Genomic DNA, 9,752 nt, shown 5'->3' with positions numbered 1-9,752 from the left:
TGTGTTATATTTTACATAGAATTTTGGATCACAGCTGCTATGACAAACTATATTGTGAAGAATAGAGAGTTTGAGTTTGATAACATTAAAACAGCTCTAACCTCACTACTCTGAGAGAGGACAGTAACCTCTAACTAAGGTAACTATTTCTCTGCCTCCCTCTCCAGAAAGTATTTCCTGGCTCCTTTTATTGACTTTTTCAAACAACTGAACATTTAATTGTACATCATCTTGTATTCCCTCTATATTAGTTTCATCATCCCAACAAAAATTATAAACTTCTCTAGGGCACAGATTCAGGCATGCATGGGCTCCTTCCAATAAAGACTAATCCAGTGCTAAGGAATCAGTCATTCTTCCCAGTTTGGACTCAACACAAGTGGCATTTTTGTTTAAATGATTCAGATAAATTTTGGCTCTTGTTCATTTGAGGAAGGACTGAAATTGTGATTTCATAACATATTATTTTTCAAAGCAGTAATGGGAGATTGGAACACACAGACAAAATGATTATGTCCCCTCTGGACTCCTAGTTACCTTCAACCCACACAGACCTGCTGTTCTATTACTTGTTTATAGGTTGACTGACATAAGGATTGCTGTATCAGGAAGGGGGATAGAAACTGAGGTGAGGTGGGGAACAAATTGTCTTCACTAGAGACATTAAATCGGTCCACAATCTTTCTTGGATTCCTCCTTCTTGACTGAATTCCCCGAGGTCTTTCATTATGGAATCTCATAACTTCTTTAAAAAAAAAACAAGGTGAAGAAAAAGTGCTAACCTGTATTTAGAAAATAAAGCAATCAAAATCATGTATCAATCTCCTTCTATGGGACAACTAACTCCTGGAGAATCCCCTCAGAAACTATGAACTTCCAGGTAGGGGAGAAGAAGGACAGCAATTCTAATCCATTATCATGATGACACACAAAGCAGCTGAAATTTAGGGGAAGAAAGGATGAGTCATACAAATAGTCTATTTTCTGAAATGTTCAGGAATGACTTCCCAGGCTAAATAATATAGTGAAGGAAAAAAATTGTAAGCATTAGAATGAGAGGACCTGGAATTAAATTTTGCCTCTAGCACTAACTATGGTATGGAAAGATTTTTTAAAATATATATGAACCTCTAAATTATCATCTATATAATGAGAGGGTTATATTTGGTGGCTTTTGAGGTGAATTCTAGTTTTAGAGCTGTAATTCTAGTGGATAAGAGATCTAAACTTGAAGTCATTAAGATTTGTGTTCAAATTCTACCTTAGAAATAATTGTGAGATCCTTGGAATTACTTAACTTTTTTTTTAACCTCAGTTTCCTTATCTGTAAAATGAGGGTAATAATAGCATCTAATAGTATTTCTGGAGCAGTGGATGTATTGCTAAAACTGGAATCAAGAAGACTTGAATTCATATTTGGCTTCAGACATTTATTAGTTATGTGAATCTAGGCAGGTCATTTCATGTCTGCTTGCCTCAGTTTCTGTAGCTGTAAAAGAAATATAATAGAAGTGTCAATCTCACAAGGTTGTTATGAAGATCAAATACAATATTTGTAAAATAAATTACATATCACAGTGCCTGACACATAGTTGGAACTATAGAAATGCTTATTCCTCCACCCCAATCTATCTAGAGCCCATGATGCCAGAAGATTCTTATAGCCTATTCATAGAGTCTCTACCAGAGCTTTCTCATGCAGCTGTAAATGTGAACTTTCCAAATTCAATTTTTTTCTGCCCCCTTTTAAAAGTGATACTTTTGCACTACATTATATTTAACTATGAATTGTGTGTGCTGGTATTCTGACAATTTTTGAACACAGGCAGTTGATGACAACTGTATGTTTATCTTAGAAAAAGGGAAAACAATAGTGTCAAACATGATAGTTGTTTTCAAGTTTTGGAAAGAATATAAAGGGAAAAAGGTATTAGATTCCCTCCCACACACTTTGACACTATAAGGGGAAAATAAAGTAGGAGCAATGGATAGAAGTTTTATATTAAAGTGATTTTAGATTTACCATAAAGGAAAAGGTTGATTTTAACAATCTATTCTATCCAAAGGTAGAATGGGATGCATTTGGAAGTAATAGGTTATCTTGTACTATTGATGTCCAAGTGGCAGAAGTCAAATGGAATATGCAACACTACTTTTTGGTAGGAAGGTACCATGTAGCTGTTGTTCCAGAATAGGCTCAGTTCTCTGGTTCTATAATTTCTCCAACTGCCAATACCACTGTTTTTCTCTTGGGAAGAACATAGCTTTTCTATTCTGGGGAGTTATACTTCATTCACTTCAAGTTTCTTTATTTAGTTTTGTGATGACAAGCGCATCATGGGATCACACAAGTAGAGTTAGAAGGCACATCAAATTTCATATAATTCAGCATTTTTATTTTAAAGAGAAGAAAAATGAGACATTAAAATATATTTTCCAAGGATGATCAACTCATAATCTAGTTGCCACAAATAATCAGTTGTGGACCTTATCTCCAATGTAAGCACATTTGACATGTAAATTTTGGAATGGGTTCAATACAGGGATTTTAATTGACTTTGAATATTTGTTAGAAAATCCTCTATCCTCCAATTTGAGGGAATAGAAGAGATTAAAAAAGAATAAGCTTTTGTTCATTAAAAATTGTTTTTAAAAATCGCTAACCAACATTAAATAACCAATGTCCCCCAAATAACCTCAACTTTTCCACAGGTATTCTAAGGAGAGTGAACTGGTTAATTTAAGCTGGTGGATAATTAGTAAGCATCTCATTGTCCACTTTCTATTTTGGACAGAGTGACTCCAGGTTGATCAGGCATGAGTTGGAACCAGTGTTGCTGTATGGTATTCCTAAATTACTTAGATCACCCATATATCTGAGAATTTATGCATTGTTTTAGAGATGAAAAAAAAGTGAGCGTTTACATCAAGTCAAAAAACATCAGAATTACATGAGAAACCTAATATTAACAAAATAGAAATATGAATACTTAATATTTTTGCTGAATTATTTAGCTATAGGCTCAAAAGACTATAGATTAAGGTGATTGCATTGTACTCCTACTAGTTTTTTTTAAAGATTATTTTCAATAGTTTTTCAAATGTTTTTCAGTATCTTTATTTTTCAGATTATTTTTGATATCTTTGTTAAAAGAGCAAGTATTTGTTTGACATCAGTAATTGAGGCCTTATGAGGTAGAGAACAGTAACTCCTCAGCACAGTACCCTGTAGGGAAGACTTCCTTGGAGAGATTCTGGCAGAACACTGAAGTGAGTCTACTCTGTGAATCCAAGGAACATTGTGACCTGTCTTTCATGAAAATATCCTGAGCCTGTCCTAGTTTTTACACCTTTTTTTATTTCCATGCAGTGATGATTAAAAAGTAAACACATACCCATATTGAAACACACATGCACATGCCCAGGGAAAAAAGGAGAAAGCTGGTCATGAACAACAATAAAGACCATAAATCTATAAATTTATTGTGCAATTTTACCCTAGTTACAACAATGTACCACAGCGACAAGCAAAGCTGCTTTTCACAAACAAATTTATTACTTCTGGTTGTTTCTCTATTGCTTTCAATAAGAAATGCCAAAATAACTGTGATTTAAAAATGCTATCAGCTGATTTGAATGCTCAATAGATTGGAGGCATTATTATAAAACCTAGCTCAAAGTGTTGTACTTAGAAGAAAACACTGTGTGAACTTAAAATCCTCTATTTTTGTCTACATGTTCAGCAATATATTTACTATAGATCACAGGAAGTCAGTTTTAGACTTCTCATTTGTATACTTATAAGTCTATCATATAGCTCGGAGAGAGTTTTACTTAGTTATCCCACTTTCAATATTTGGACTTTCTAATGCATGCTTTATGCAGATCTGCACTTGAGCCCACATCATTTCTTTGATACCAAGGTCACAATTCTCTGGCAAGTAAGTGTCATGATTTGAAAGCAGCTGAACCATGTCAGTCTGTTAGAAAATGGGCTTGGGATAGAAGGAGAGGCAAGAACTACCTGTTCCCATTGGAAGGTGAAAGTCAAAGCTATAGTTGCACACATTGACCAAGTCAGTGATCTCCAATTACAGTGTGGTAATCAATGAGCATTTATTAAATGATTACTCCATACTAGGAACCTTGATAGCATCTGGGGATATAAAAACACAAATAAAACAAGGCTCTTTGTGCAAAGAAAATGTATGTGATCAGGGAAAACAATATGTGTGCATATAAAGAAATATTAAAAATTAACTTACCAAAGTATTTTGGGGTAAGGGAACAAAGTGATGAAGCTACAAATTTAGATACTTGAAGGTAGGGATCAAGAAGGACCTCATGTGGGAGGCAATCTTTAAGTTTAGCAATTTCAAGGCATGAATTTCAGGTAAGAAGGGTAGTTCCTAAGAAGGCATCTATACACAGTCGATGGAATCATGTGCTACAGACCTGGCAGGTTGCACAATGTGACTCAATCACGGAATGCACTAAAAAGGAAAATATATAATAATATTCGAAAGATAAGCTGGAACCAAACTGAAGTACTTTAAATGAGAAGCAGAGGCCACTATTTTTTTCTAAAGGCAATAGCGATCTACTAGAGTTTGTGAGCTGTTGAATGACACACTGTAGGCTACTTTTTAGGTAATTTTAGAAGATATATTGTATAAGGTAGTTGTCCCAAATAGAGAAACTACCTAAGAACCTATTTCAATCCAGGTGATTAAGGATAAAGGCAAAAATTGGTGACAATTTTTTGGGGGCTACTCTCCTAAAGTTTATTTAAAAACTTAAAATTTGACTCTTGCTTCTCTTTGAATTTTCCTTATTTCCTTTCCAGCTCCCAACTCTTTTAACCTTTAACACCCTTCCCTTATTATACTTTTCTACCATTTACTGATGGTTCTAAGCTATGGCCTTGGGACCTGAACCTTATACTAGATGAGTATCTGATGATTTTACATAGAATAAGACAGGTATTATATCTTAATAGAATTTGCAAGCTCCTTTTGTCAGGGACATAATTATTGTCATTGTTATTATTATTATTATTATCATAGCTTTGGCATACACAATTCATACTAATTGGTTTATTTATTTTTTTCATTTTGGTTTATTATTTAGAAATGATAGCACTTTCATTCTCTGGCAAATGTAATTGCCTCTTTTTGAAACATTAGAAAACTGAATTAAGTATGGCATGGTTAATGTAGTCCTTGATTTAGAATCAGAAGAAGATCATTCTGTTACTTACTAGCATAATCTAGGGAGATATTCACTTTTTCTGGTTTTCACTTTCCTCATCTAGAAAATAAAAGTTTTAATTAAAATTATTTAAGTTTTTATCTATCTCTAAATTTTCTATTTATTTCTTATTTTGTAAAACTTATAAAACCATGTGATTATAATCTGGGCTATTTCCCAGATGCCTCCTAGGGCTAGTAAACCCCCCCTCCCCAATATGTTTGTTTAGTGTGCTTTTTGTTAATTAAATGTTTCAGTAATGTTGATAGAATTAGAAAAATTTGGGTAGGATGACAGAATTTTTTGCATACCTCAAAAGTACAAAACTTCAGAGTTCTCAGGAAGTCATCTTGCCCAATATACGCTAAAAAGTAACAAATCAACAAATGAAAAGGAAAACATAACCCTCAACAACATAGCTGATAGCTAGATATCCAATGTTTGTCGACAATCCTCTATTGAGTTAGAAAACCATCATTACTATAAGCAGTCTGTTCCATTTTGAAATAACTGATTCACCATTTCTCAAAGTGTGGTTTGTAAACTCTTGGCAATCCCTGAAACTCTTTTTTGGTGTTTATGGGGGAAGTTTATAAAATCAAAACCATTTTCATAATACTAAGGTATTATTTGCCTATAAAAATATTCCTCCGTATTTTAGCTATATATTTGTATCAGACCAGATTTTTTTCCATATACTTCAAAACAACATCTCACATTAGATTGAAAGCAGAAGCAGATACCAGAATCCAAAGGTTTTCTACTAAACCAGACACTAAAGAGATTTGTAAATTATATATAAAACCATCCCCTTTTCAGTAAGCTTCTTTTCTTTTCTTTTGAAAAACACAGGCTGTTGGGCTAAAAATTTTCTTGAAACAATGTTATGTTAATATGTGATGGATTTATAATTACTTGACATGTAGCTATTTGAATTTACAATATGATTAAAATAAGTAGGTGTAATCCATAAAAATAAAGGTTTGTTTGAGCTCCTTTAGGAATATGGGAAGATCTCGAGACTAAAACTTTTGAGAGCATCTGCTCTAATTATTAGAAAGATTTTCCTGACCTCATGCCTAAACTCTTTTTAAGATTTTACCCCATGATTTTCAATTCTGCTCTCCTAAGCAAACAGAAATAGTCTAATCCTTCTTCTTTATTACAGCCTTTATGCCACTTGAAGATAGTCACTATCATGCCCTCTTCCCCAAATATTCTCATTTCCAAGTTAAAGAGAAAACTTATGTTGATCTTCATAGGTCATGGAAACAAAACCCATAAACAATCTGATTTGCTTTATTCTGGGCACTCTAATATCTTTGCCAAGAAAACCCCAATTGGATCAAGAGTCAGACAGCACTTAAATCACAGAGCAACAACATCAAATCAAATGAGCTTCCTAACTTGCTTTCTGACACAGCTGGTCCACACTGTGCTTATAGCCCACTACAAGTTTATGGTTCCTTGACCACTTTTATGTAACATGCCACTCAACCATGTTTTTGTAATATTTACTTATATTTTCTTTTTCTATCTTCTAAGTATATGCCTAAATTTGTAGCTATTAAATTTCAGTTTATTAGATTTGGAAAAACGTCTGATCTATTAAAGTCTTTTTGGTTTCCAACTTGGTTACCCAGTATTTTAGCTACCCCTGCATTTTCCCCTCACCCTCTTTTTATATCCCTCAACATTAGTAAGCACGACATCTAATCCTTTATCCAAGTTGTTGATAAAAATATTAAGGAGAATAGTTTGGTAGCATTTCACTGAAGATTTCCTTTCAAGTAGATATTAAATCATTAAAGTCAACTCCTTGAATATAAATAAAGTACTCTGTACCTATGAAGTTTTATACAAATCTAAACCCAGAGTGTTAATATCATTTCCATTATCATAATTTTCAATACTTTTATTTGCAGAGAAAAAACAGAACTAGGGATTGGAAAAAGAAAGAAACAAAGAAAAGGCACCATTGGTTGAATAACTTGGGAGAAGTTCTGGGATTTCTCGTCTCCTTCAGAGAAAAATGAAGAACACCAATGAGGCTCAAAGATCCTAATATTAACAACTAGTGACTGCATAATAAGTGAGAAGTAAAAAGACATTAATGAATTGAATAGATTACTTATGGTTATAACTATCCTCATCAATATTTTCCTACCCCCTCATTTTGTAGACGAGGAAACTGGGGTCCAAAGAGAAGAAATCCTTTGTTGAGTGTCAACAAAATTAGAAGATAGGGGTACCACTGAATGTTAGAAATGAAATAGGCTTAAGAGATTAATCAGTAATTGGATTTTAGAACATTCTGCTCATTTGGCAGATAAGGAACTTTAAGCCTAGAAAAATAAAATGACTTGGCCAAGGTCACACAGTTGTTAATGACATATTTAAAATTCAATCACAATTTTTCTATGAGTTACACACACTTACATGCACACACACATATGCTCTCATGTGCACATGCACACACACACATTAATATATTTTTTTGAACTTTACTTTGTTTTGCCCTTTGATTCCTAAATCTTTTCTGTAGCCTTTCTACCAGGGCATAAGCACTTCCTTCATGAAGGAAATTCAAGAATATAGCAAGATCAATTCAATGTTGTTGGCTTACTTGATTGTAAGATTCCTACCATCAATTCAATCAATGACTCAATAAGCAATTTGTTCACAACCCAAGAGAGTCTATGTTACCCAAACCACAGTCAATTTGGTCAAAATGAATAGATACCTGCTAAGTCTATTCAATTTTGGCCTAATCTATATTCAGTCCAAGAATTCACCTTGGGGATTCTGAAATCACTTGTTTATCTCTGGTACCTGCACAGTCAAAGGGAGTTATTTATTAACTTATATTAATAATGCCTTATTACTTTCAGCAATAATATTTAAGCTATCCAGACTGTTATTTTCTTTTTCATTCATTTCTATGCTATCTTGATTAAAATGAGCGTCACTTCTCTAGCCTAGACATGGACTTTTTAAGATGAGTAAGTTATGCTGAAAAAGATAGCAGTGGCTCAAGGTTCACAAATAATTAGGCAGCTTGTTACAAAGGAAAAGACACTGATTTTTGAGTTGCAAAAACCTAGGTTTGGATCTCAGCTTTGCTACTTCCTACTTCTGTGATCTTAAACAAGTCAAGATCTCTTGGATTCTGTTTCCTCATGAAAAAGAATGCATTGTACCAACTAACTAACTTCTAAGATCATTCCAATTTAAAATATGTGCTAAAATTGCAGAATCTGAGGAAAACATGCAGCTTCTAAAATTTTCTTTTTGTTTATTGGTCCAGAAACGTGACTCCTTTTAAAATTATTTAATACTAATAATATATGTTTCTTTAAAGCTTGCTAAAAATTTTATAAATTTTATCTCATTTTAATTATTGATTTCTTCATTTTTCATATGAGGAAATGGGTAAGTGCTTTGCCTGGGGTCACATATCTAAGCCTTAAGGTGAATGTTCCATCTTCAACATTTACAAAGTCAAATCTCTTATATCATCACATCTCCTCTGACTGGGAGGAGAAGAAACCTATCTGGCTTGGGCATAGCAGTAAGCATGAAATATCACTCCACTTTATTTAACAATCAATACATTTCCGAAAATGACTAATTATCTTTTCAAATTATAAAATGAATCCCTTTTGTTCATCACAGCTCAAATTGAAGAGATTCCAAATCATAAATGCCATGAGTATAGTAGTGGTCTCTCCCATTACTGCCACTATCAAACTATGTAACTTTGAGGATGTCACAATTCTTGAAGCTCAACGTTTCTTACTATAATATGAGAAGTGTGAACTTGGTGGTCAATAAAATTTCTTTGGATGGTATTTATAAGAGAAAGACATTTAATTTTTCTTCCTTCCCCAGCTGACATTCATATTTGATGTAATTAAAAATGATAAATAATAAGGCGATTTCAACTGGTGAATCCTTTATAAAGCAGGAACACCCTTTTCTTTTTTTCTGAATTGGAAAAGATACTATGTTTTGACAGCAATGAAAACTGGCCTTACCTCTGAGAGTTGTTGAAAGACTGAGTTTCTATCTCTTCAGGCAGTACTGGCATCATCCACTAGTAGAGAAAAATATTGAACTACTGAGAAACAGTCATTCTTGAATCTTTCTTTTCCTTCTCAGTTTCTGTCATGGCATATAGCTCAAAAAGAGGGAGCTATGTAAAAGTTGTAGATAAAGTTCTAAAGAGTTTAAGGCTTTTGTGAGGTAATAGAGACACATACTTCAGAAAGGCATAGATACACAGAAGCAGTCATTCGAATAACTTTAAGGAGAAGAACCTCAAGTGGCGGGAAATAAAATCAGCTATCTACATATGTGTGTGTGTGTGTGTATATATATATATATATGTGTGTGTGTGTGTGTATATATATATATGTGTGTGTGTGTGTGTGTATTTATATAATGAATTTCTAGATGTGTATGAGTGCATGACTGTATGTATAAATACATATACATATATA

General features: G+C 33.4%; 1 long non-coding RNA gene across 1 annotated transcript; it reads right to left on the bottom strand.

The window, feature by feature from the left end:
- Nucleotides 1-1,410: 1,410 nt before the first annotated feature.
- On the bottom strand, nt 1,411-9,461 carry LOC116421399. Its single transcript, XR_004231745.1, has 5 exons — nt 9,288-9,461; nt 5,261-5,310; nt 4,266-4,493; nt 4,025-4,156; nt 1,411-1,489 (listed from the first exon to the last, which is right to left on the bottom strand). It is a non-coding gene; the product is annotated as an uncharacterized LOC116421399 (long non-coding RNA).
- Nucleotides 9,462-9,752: the final 291 nt, after the last annotated feature.

The sequence above is a fragment of the Sarcophilus harrisii genome, chromosome 2 (assembly GCF_902635505.1).
Source record: "Sarcophilus harrisii chromosome 2, mSarHar1.11, whole genome shotgun sequence".
In the NCBI taxonomy this organism is placed as follows: Eukaryota; Metazoa; Chordata; class Mammalia; order Dasyuromorphia; family Dasyuridae; genus Sarcophilus; species Sarcophilus harrisii.
This window is presented reverse-complemented; position numbering and strand designations above follow the sequence as displayed.